Source organism: Macaca nemestrina, chromosome 10 (assembly GCF_043159975.1).
Source record: "Macaca nemestrina isolate mMacNem1 chromosome 10, mMacNem.hap1, whole genome shotgun sequence".
NCBI classification, from domain to species: Eukaryota; Metazoa; Chordata; class Mammalia; order Primates; family Cercopithecidae; genus Macaca; species Macaca nemestrina.
The window spans coordinates 139,142,356-139,153,360 of record NC_092134.1 but is presented as its reverse complement, the minus strand read 5'-3'; the positions used below and the strand labels follow the sequence as shown (position 1 = coordinate 139,153,360).

Below are 11,005 nucleotides of genomic sequence, written 5' to 3'. Positions count from 1 at the left end.
GAAGCAATTAGACATCCACAGACAAACAAAATACAGAAGAATTTTTTTTTAAATCCTCAAGTCTCATACCTTATGCAAAAGTTAACTCAAAATGGGTCAAGATTTAAATGTAAAGCTATAAAATTTTTAGAAGAAAATCATCAGGGCTGGGCACGGTGGCTCACACCTGTAATTCCAGCACTTCTGGAGGCCGGAACGGGCAGATCATGAGGTCAGGAGATTGAGACCATTCTGGCTAACATGGTGAAACTCCATCTCTATTAAAAACACAAAAATTAGCCGGGCATGGTGGCACATGCTGTAGTCCCGGCTACTCGGGAGGCTGAGGCAGGAGAATCACTTGAACACAGGAGGTGGAAGTTGCAGTGAGCCGAGATTGGGCCACTGCACTCCAGTCTGGGCAACAGAGCAAGACTCAGTCTCAAAAAAAGAAAAAAGAAAGAAAGAAAAAAATCATCAGGATTTAGGCATAAACAAAGAGTTCTTAGCCTTGACACCAAAAACTTTTACTCTGCAAAAGACTCTGTTAAGAGGATGAGAAGTCAAGCTACGGACAGAGAAAATATTTACAAGCCACATATCTGATAAAATACTCATGTCTGGATTATATAAGGAACTCTGAAAACTCAGAAGGAAAAAATCAATCCAATTAGAAAATAAGCAAAAGACATGAAAAAAATTCATTAAAGAGAATCTACAGATAGCAAATAAGTACATGAAAAAATATTCAATATCATTAGTCATTAGGGAAATGCAAAAAATCATAAGATAGAATTACATACCTATCAGAATAGCTGAAATAAAAATATTTGAATTAGCTCATTGAACTCGCCTGCAGCTCTCGGGGTTCCTGTGTCTTTCTTCATTGTTGGAGCCAGGCCTACGTGCCAGCAACCATGTTGAAGGGACCTGCAGTTGGTATTGATCCTGACACCGGCTAGTCTTGTGTGGGTGTTTTCCAGCATGGAAAAGTAGAGATAATTGCCAGTGATCAGAGAAACCAAACCACTCCCAGCTATGTCACCTTTACGGACACTGAACAATTGATTGGTGATGCCGCAAAGAATCAAGTTGCAATGAACCCGACCAACATGGTTTTGGATGCCAAACGTCTGATTGCACACAGATTTGATGATGCTATTATCCAGTCTGAGATGAAGCATTGGCCCTTCGTGGTGGTGAATGATGCTGGCAGGCCCAAGGTCCAAGTGGAACACAAGGGAGAGACCAAGAGCTTCTATCCAGAGAAGTTATCCTCTATGGCTCTGACAAATACGATGGAAATTGCAGAAGCCTACTTTGGGAAGACTGTTACCCATGCTGTGGTCACAGTGCCAGCTTACTTTAATGATGCTCAGCGTCAGGCTACCAAAGATGCTGGAACTATTGCTGGTCTCAATGTACTTAGAATTATTAATGAGCCAACTGCTGCTGCTATTGCTTACGGCTTAGATAAAAGGTTGGAGCAGAAAGAAATGTGATGATCTTTGACCTAGGAGGTGGCACTTTTGATGTGTCAATCTTCACTATTGAGGTCTTTGAGGTCAAATCTACAGCTAGAGATACCCAGTTGGGTGGAGAAGATTTTGACAACCGAATGGTCAACCATTTTATTGCCGAGTTCAAGCGCAAGCATAAGAAGGACATCAGTGAGAACAAGAGAGCTATAAGATGCTTCTGTACTGCTTGTGAACGTACTAAGCATACTGTCTCTTCCAGCACCCAGGCCATATTGAGGTCGATTCTATGTCTGAAGGAATCAACTTCTATACCTCCATTACCCATTCCCGATTTGAAGAACTGAATGCTCACCTGTTCCATGGCACCCTGGACCCCGTAGAGAAAGCCCTTTGAGATGCCAAACTAGACAAGTCACAGATTCATGATATTGTCCTGGCTGGTAGTTCTACTTGTATCCCCAAGATTCAGAAGCTTCTCCAAGACTTCTTCAATGGGAAAGAACTGAATAAGGGCATCAACCCTGATGAAGCTGTTGCATATGGTATAGCTGTCCAGGCAGCCATTCTGTCTGGAGACAAGTCTGAAAATGTTCAAGATTTGCTGCTCGTTGGTGTTACTCCTCTTTCCCTTGATATTGAAACGACTGGTGGAGTCATGACCATCCTCCTCAAGTGTAATACTACCATTCTTACCAAGCAGACACGGATCCTCACTACCTATTCTGACAACCAGCCTGGTGTGCTTATTCAGGTTTATGAAGGTGAGCGTGCCATGACCAAGGATAACAACCTGCTTGGTAAGTTTGAACTCACAGGCACACCTCCTGCACCCCGAGGTGTTCCTCAGATTGAAGTCACTTTTGACATTGATGTCAATGGCATCCTCAACGTCTCTGCTGTGAGTACAAGAGTACAGGAAAAGATAACAAGATTACTATCACTAATGACGAGGGCTGTTTGAGCAAGGAAGACTTTGAACGTATGGTCCAGGAAGCTGAGAAGTACAGAGCTGAAGATGAAAAGCAGAGGGACAAGGTGTCATCCAAGAATTCACTTGAATCCTATGCATTCATCATGAAAGCAACTGTCGAAGATGAGAAACTTCAAGGCAAGATTAATGATGAGGACAAACAGAAGATTCTGGACAAGTGTAATGAAATTATCGACTGGCTCGATAGGAATCAGACTGCCGAGAAGGAAGAATTTGAAGATCAGCAGAAAGAGCTGGAGGAAGTCTGCAACCCCATCAACGCCAAGCTGTGCCAGAGTGCAGGAGACATGCCAGGAAGAATGCCTGGGGGATTCCCTGGTGGTGGAGCTCCTCCCTCTGGTGGTGCTTCCTCAGGGCCCACCATGGAAGAGGTTGATTAAGCCAACCCAAGTATAGATGTAGCATTGCTCCACACATGTAAAACATTGAAGGATCTAAATTTGTAGCAAATTCTGTGGTATTTTAAAAAAGTTCAGCTGCTATATAGTAAGTTACGGGGCATTCTCAATATTTGAATATGGAACACACACACAGGGGAAGGAAATAACATCGCACTTCATAAACACTGTATTGTAAGTGGAAAATGCAATGTCTTAAATAAAACTATTTAAAATTGGCACCATAATTATATTTGAATTAATAATGCAAGAATGTTTCTTCTCACCACTCCTATTTATCATCATACTGGAAGTTCTAGCTAGTAAGAAAAGAAAAGGAAATAAAGGGTATAGAAATTGAGAAGAAAGAAAGAAAACTTTATTTGCAGATTATATGATTGTCTATGTAGAAAATTCAAAAAATTCACATACACAAAAACTTGATCTAATAAATGACTATACAAGGTTGCAGGATACAAGGTTAATATACAAGTCAGTCGCTTTCCTATATACAAGCAGTGAACAGTTGGAATTTATAATTAAAAACATCACCGTTTACATTAGCACCCCCAAAAATGAAATACTTAAGAATAAATCTAACAAAATGTGTGCAAGGAAACTACATGAGAAAAACTATAAAACTCTGATGAAAGAAATCAACAATCTAAGTAGTTGAAGAGAAAGTCTACGTTCACCAACAGGAGATTCAATGTGGTTAAGATGTCAGTTCTTTCCAAATAATCCATCAGTTCAACGCAATCACAGTCAAAATCCCAGCAAGTTATTTTGTGGATATTAACAAACTGATTCTAAAGTATATATGGGAAGGCGAAAGACCCACGATACCCAACAAATATTGAAGTAGATAAAGCACAAAGTTGGAGAACTGACACTACCCAACTTCAAGACATGCTATAAAGCTATAGTAATCAAGACTGTGGTACTGGTGAAAGAATAGACAAATAGATCCATGGAACAGAAGAGAGAGCCAAGAAATAGACCCACATAAATATAGTCTAACGATCTTTGACAAAGGACCAAAAGCAATAGAATGGAGAAAGGACAGTATTTCCAACAAACATTGCTGAGAACAATCGGACATACAAATACCAAAAAACAAAACAAAACAAAATAGGAGAAAATCTAGATGATCTTGGGTTTGGTGATGACTTTTTAGATACAACATTAAAAGCACAATCTATGAAAGAAAAATGTGGTAACTTATATTTTATTAAAGTGAAAACTGTGAAAGATACTATTAAGGGAATGAAAAGACAAGCCACAGACTGGGAGAAAATCTTTGCAAAACACATATCCGATAAAGAATTTGTGCACAAAATATACAAAGAACTCTTAGCGCTCAACAATAACAAAATAAATAGTCCAATTAAAAAGTGGGCAAGCGGCAGGCGCGGTGGCTCATGCCTGTAATCCCAGCACGTTGGGAGGCTGAGGCAGGCGAATCACAAGGTCAGGAGATCGAGACCATCCTGGCTAACACGGTGAAACCCTGTCTCCACTAAAAATACAAAAAATTAGCCAGGCGTGGTGGCGGGGGCCTCTGGTCCCAGCTACTCGCGAGGCTGAGGGAGAAGAATGGCGTGAACCCAGCAGACAGAGCTTGCAGCGAGCTGAGATCACGCCACTGTACTCCAGCCTGGGCGACAGAGTGACACTCCATCTCAAAAAAAAAAAAAAAAAAGTGGGCAAAAGATCTGAACAGACATCTCACCAAAGGGGATATACAGATGACAAATAAGCATATGAAAATATGCTTAATATCACACATCATTAGGGAATGCACATTAAAATATCAAGATACCATGGCATAGTCATCAGAATAATAGTGAAAATTCGTAATACTGACACACCAAATGGTGAGGAGGAGGTAGAACAGTACCAACTCTCATTCATTGATGGTGGGAATGCAAAATGGTATAGCCACTTGGAAGAATATCTTTTTTTCTTTAATAGTTTTTGGGGGAACAAGTGGTGTTTAGTTACATGGGTAAGTTCTTTAGTGGTGATTTCTGAGATTTTGGTGCACCCATCACCCGAGTGGTGTACACTGTACCCAATGTGTCGGATTTTATCCCTCATCTGAATGTCTGTTTCTTAACGTAGTCTTCCCATATGACCCAGCAGTTACACTTCTCGGTATTTACCCAAGTAGTTGAAAACGTAGCCACACAAAAATCTGCATATGAGGCCGGGCACGGTGGCTCATGCCTGTAATCCCAGCACTTTGGGAGGCCAAGGGGGGCAGATCACGAGGTCAGGAGATTGAGATCATCCTGGCTAACACGGTGAAACCCCGTCTCTACTAAAAATACAAAAAATTAGCCGGGCGTGGTGGTGGGCACCTGTAGTCCCAGCTACTCGGGAGGCTGAGGCAGGAGAATGGCGTGAACCCGGGAGGCAGAGCTTGCAGTGAGCTGAGATCGCGCCACTGCACTCCAGCCTGGGAGACAGAGCGAGACACCATATCAAAAAAAAAAAAAAAAAAAAAAAAAAAAAAAATCTGCACATGAATGTTTATAGAGGATTTATTCTTAGTTGCCACAACTTGAAAGTAACCAAGATATCCTTCAGTAGATGAATAGATAAACTGTGAGACATGAATTCAATGCAGTATTATTTAGGGTGAAAAGAAATGAGCTATCAAGCCATGAAAAGACATAGAGGAACCTTAAAAGCTTATGGTTATGTGAAAGATATCAATCTAAAAAAATCACGTGCTGTGTGATTCTAACTAGATGACATTCTAGAAAAGGTGAAATTATAGACACAGTAAAGATAGTAGTTGCCAAACGGTGAGGGGGACGGAGGGATGAATAGGCAGAGCACAGAGGATTTTCAGGGCAGTGAAACTATTTTGCAGAGTGTATTTGGGTGCTGTGTACCTATTTTGATATTGTATGGGGGATGCATGATACATTATGCATTTGATAAAATCCAGAGAACTTTATAACAGGAAGAGAACCCTAGTGTAAACTGTGGACTTCAGCTAAAATAGATCAGTATCTAGATTATAATTAAGTTCATAATGTATCAAATTAGTTAACAAAAACTGTAACTAATAATTTAGCGAATAATACATCCATGTTGATTTGTTTATTGTAACAAATGTACTACATTAATGGGAGATGGTACTAATGGAAACTGCTGAGGTGACGGGGGAAGAGAGGGAGAGGAACTCTGTGGAGACTCTGCACTGTGTTCAATTTGTCTGAAAAAATATAACTGCTCTAAAATACATCTATGAACTCTTAAAAATAGTTAAATCTTCCATAAAGGAGAATTTTTTTTTTTTTTGAGACGGAGTCTCACTCTGTCACCCAGGCTAGAGTGCAGTGACGCGATCTCAGCTCACTGCAAGCTCCGCATCCCAGGTTCAAGTGATTCTCCTGCCTCAGCCTCCCGAGTAGCTGGGATTATAGGCGTCTGTCACCACACCCGGCTAATTTTTTGTATTTTTAGTAGAGACGGGGTTTCACCATCTTGGCTAGGCTGGTCTTGAACTCCTGACCTCGTGATCCACCTGCCTTGGCCTCCCAAAGTGCTGGGATTACAGGCGTGAGCCCGGCGCATAAAGGAGAATTCTAGTAATTCTAAATAATGTATGCAGATATTTCTCCCTCGAGGAGATGGGGCTTAACTCTTAACCATTTGAGTACTGGTTGGCACTTGGAAACTGGCCTTTGGACCGTAAAGTGTGGAAAGGGAGGAAGAGGTGAACTTTATAGGAGACAGACTTGGCAAACGCCCTTAGCCAGGTGATAAGGTCGACATCATCAGTCATGTCAATTGCATGTGTGCCCCTTCAATACCATGTGGTGGGACTGGCACTGCCCTTTGTGGCTATCCTTCCAAAATCCATTACCCCAGGCTTGCCATGAGAAAAACATCAAACAAACCCAAATTAAGAGATATTCTACACAGTACCCAGCCAGCATTCCTCAAAACTGTCAAAGTCATCCAAAACAAGGAAAGTCTGAGAAACTCACAGACAAGAAAAGGCTAAGGAGACATGACAAAGAAAAGTACTGTGGTATCCAGAGTCAGAGAAAGGACAGCGGGGCAAACTAGTAACGTGAATAAACTGCAGAGTTTAGTTAGCACAAGTGTGCCAGTGCCGGCTCCTTAGTTGTGACAAAGATTCCATAAAATGAAGAGATGTTAACAGTAGGGGAAACCGGGCGAGGGGTGTATGAGAAATCTGTACGATCTTCGCAACTTTTCTGTAAATCTAGAACTATCTTAAAATTAAAATTTGACTTAAAATAATGTGGGAAAAAATGGTGACAGGCCAAATGCTGGTGAGGATGTAGAGAAACTAGATCACTAATACATTGTGGAGGGAACGTAAAATGGCACCACCACTCTGGACGCGTTTGGCAATTTCTTTAAAATTTTAAACACACAATTACCACGTGATCCAACAATTGCATTTCTGGATATTTATCCCAGAGAAGTGAAAGCTTATGCTCACGAAAAGCTTGCACACGAAAGTTTATAGAAGCTTTCTGTGCCATAGTCCCACGCTGGAAACAACCCAGGTGTGTTTCAGTGGATGAATGGTTAAACAGACCATGGTACATCCACAGCAGGGAGTACTACTCAGCAGGAAAAAGGAAGGAGCTATTCATATACTCCACAACGTGGATGGCTCTCCAGAGACTTAGGCTGAGAAGAAAAAGCCAATGTCAGAAAGTTCAATGTGTATGAGTCCATTTATTTAACATTCTTGAAATGACAAAATCACAGAAATAGAGATGCAATGAGTGATTGCCAGAGATTAAGGGTGAGAGAATGCAAGGAAAGCAGTTGTGATTATAAGAAGGTAACTTCAGGAATTCTGGTGGTGACAGAAATGTTTTGTATCTTGACTGTATCAATATCAATATCCTGGTTTGCCCCACAGTGCAAGACCGTCTCAAAAAAAAAAAATAGTAATGTATCTCTTTTATTTTATTTGAGACGGAGTTTCACTCCTGTTGCCCAGGCTGGAGTGCAATGGCCCGATCTCGGCTGAACGCAACCTCCGCCTCCCAGGTTCAAGCAATTCAAGCGATTCTCCTGCCTCAGCCTCTGGAGTAGCTGGGATTACAGGTATGCACCACCACGCCTGGCTAATTTTGTATTTTTAGTAGAGACGGGGTTTCTCCGTATTGGTCAGGCTGGTCTCGAACTCCCGACCTCAGGTGATCCACCCACCTCGTATCTCTTAATGAAATGAATAAGGCATTTTTTTGTTTGTTTGTTTGTTTTGAGACGGAGTCTCACTCTGTCACCCAGGCTGGAGTGCAGTGGCACAATCTTGGCTCACTGCAAGCTCCACCTCCCAAATTCTGGCCATTCTCCTGCCTCAGCCTCCCGAGTAGCTGGGACTACAGGCACCTGCCACCACGCCTGGCTAATTTTTTGTATTTTTAGTAGAGACGGGGTTTCACCATGTTAACCAGGATGATTTCGATCTCCTGACCTCGTGATCCACCTACCTCGGCCTCCCAAAGTGCTGGGATTATAGGCGTGAGCCACTGTGCCCAGCCAAATAAGGCTTTTATCTTTAATTAATTCATGTATTCATGCATGATACTACTTGTTATTAGAGTTAGACAAGGAATAGCATCCATTCTATTCCTACTTTTCATTTTTATAGAAGTAATGCTGGGAAACCTTGTTCACGTAAATAAGTTTGGATGAAGTTTTTTTATAGCAATATGATTTAGCTCTCTGAACTCTTTCCAAGTTCTATGCCAAAAATAACATACTGCCCTATCATCAAGAATTATTTTTAATAATCTATCAGCTGACAACTCCATTAGGTCCTCTCCTGATATTGTTGAAAGCAAAGAATTGGAAAACATCTGACTTGCAAATATTTATTACCTAGTCTTCGTGGTCATTAAGTCCTCTTTTTCTGGGAAATCACCTAAAATACTTTATCAAGACTTATTAAATGATTGTTAATTATGCTTGTTATTCTTTCTCATAAAGGCACCTTCTAACTTGATATACTTTAAAAGGGTCGAAGAAATAGAAGTATTTTTCATTTCAATATAAGTTTACCAAAACTTTTTTGTACATTGATTTTGTACTATCATATACTTTATTATGGAAATTTTAAGAGCTGAAAATTTAGCACATTCAATTTATGGCCCTTTAAGGTAATGGTTGAAGTGGGTCATAAAATTAATTGCCCAGAGTAGACTATTCTTCGTCCCCCACCAAAACACTTAGTTTTTCTTTTTCTTTTTTCTTTTTTCTTTTTTTTGAGACAGAGTTTCTCTCTGTTGCCAGGTTGAAGTGCAATGGCGCTATCTCGGCTCACTGCAACCTCCACCTCCCGGGTTCAAGCGAGTCTCCTGCCTCAGCCTCCTGAGGAGCTGGGACTACAGGCATGCGCCACCACACCCAGCTAGTTTTTGTATTTTTAGTAGAGACGGGGTTTCACCATGTTGGCCAGGATGGTCTTGATCTCTTGACCTCGTGATCTGCCTGCCTTGGCCTCCCAAAGTGCTGGGATTACAGGCATGAGTCACCGTGCCCGGCCAGTTTTTATTTTTCAAGCCAAATCAATGAGTTAATATATGTCCCCAAGACAAGCATTCTGCATTCTAAGTCTAAGACAGTAGATAGATTAGATTAGATAGATGATAGATAGATAGATAGATAGATAGATAGATAGATAGATAGATAGATAGATAGATAGTGATAGAGCATGAAACTGTACCATGAATTTATCACCGGGATGAAATAATGTGCCACCACCCTCAATACTTCCTACCTTCACTAACTTTATTTTCATGAGATTTTCATGATGACAACATGTTCTTTGACAATCCTTGGGGGAACGATGAGGGGAGTCATTAGACAAATATTGTTATCATATTTTTGCCTTACCACACAACCTCTCTGAATTCAAAATACTCCCAAAATAGGTTAAACCACCCCGCATCTAATGCCATGCTTTGCCTGTCACAGACATATGTATAAGACAGAGGGAGACACAAGACCTTAGAGATCTATGTTGCCTTCATTAATATTTTCAGTTGTCCTTTTTTGGATGCCATGGAAGTTTGGCCTACACTTGGCCTAATGCACCATAGTAAGTAAGATTTGGGATGAGAGAGAGTTAACAGGTTTTTTCCCCCTTTTTGTAAAGTAGGAAAAGGGCTATTGAGAAAGGGCAACCAGGACTAGAGAACCAGCCTGACCCCCCAGCTGCAGGTGCACTGTCTGCTAGATCAGTTCAGGGGAAGGCAGATACGGTATTCAGGGTCTGGAAATGGAGTGCCTTAAAACAATTCATGCCCAAATACCCCCTGGGAAGTCTTCCTGTCTCTTCAGGGACACTCACACTGCAGGTTGTAAACCGTGGTTCTAATACCTGCTCCTTGCAAACCACACCTAGAAATAGGTGTGTAGAGACCTAGAACATCTTTTGAGCTTCACCAAGACCTTCCGAGCCACCATTTCCCCACTGTTCAAACCCTGACCAGGGAACGTCCCACAATGTGCAGGCAGCACATACCATGAACAGTGCCACAACTTAGACTTAGCGCAATGGTGAAATACTGAGAAAGAAAAACCAAAGTGTCTCCAGGAAGTAAACAGCCCATGACAAGAGGCCAGACAGACCACACATGAAACAGACGCACCACACATGAAATGTGCATAAGAATACAGTGAAGATATTTACACTTCTTGTTAAAAAAAAGATGGAGCAGACAGCTGGAGAGGTTGAAGGAACTGGAAATATGGGATCTCAGAGACTGGGGAGACTTCCTGGAGTTGCATTTGTTTTAGAGACTCCGAGAAGGGCACAAATGAGATTTGATGGAGTAAGGAAGGCCAGTGTACTGATACCTTTTTAAACTTTCCACAGCTGTCTTCTGGTATGAAAATGTTCTGAAGTCCTTTCCTCTCCAGAGTTAAGATGTGTTTTTGAGCCTGACTTCTATATTCAGTGATAGGAGAAAGAGAGAGGAAGAAAGGGAGAAAAAAGGGGACAAATTGGAATTTCTTAACTTCTGGACTAGTGGTAGTCAAATGAGTTAATTCATACTAAAGTGTTAATGACACACAACAGTTATACCCTCCAAAGATCCCTTGTAGCATAAAGGCTCTGTGAAATGTTGTATATGTTGAGGAATCAGAGTAACAAAGGAATA

At 41.2% G+C, this 11,005-nt stretch overlaps 1 pseudogene; it reads left to right on the top strand.

The window, feature by feature from the left end:
• The first annotated feature begins 896 nt into the window (after window positions 1-896).
• Window positions 897-2,897, top strand: LOC105484146 (heat shock cognate 71 kDa protein-like; annotated as a pseudogene).
• The last annotated feature ends 8,108 nt before the right edge of the window (window positions 2,898-11,005 follow it).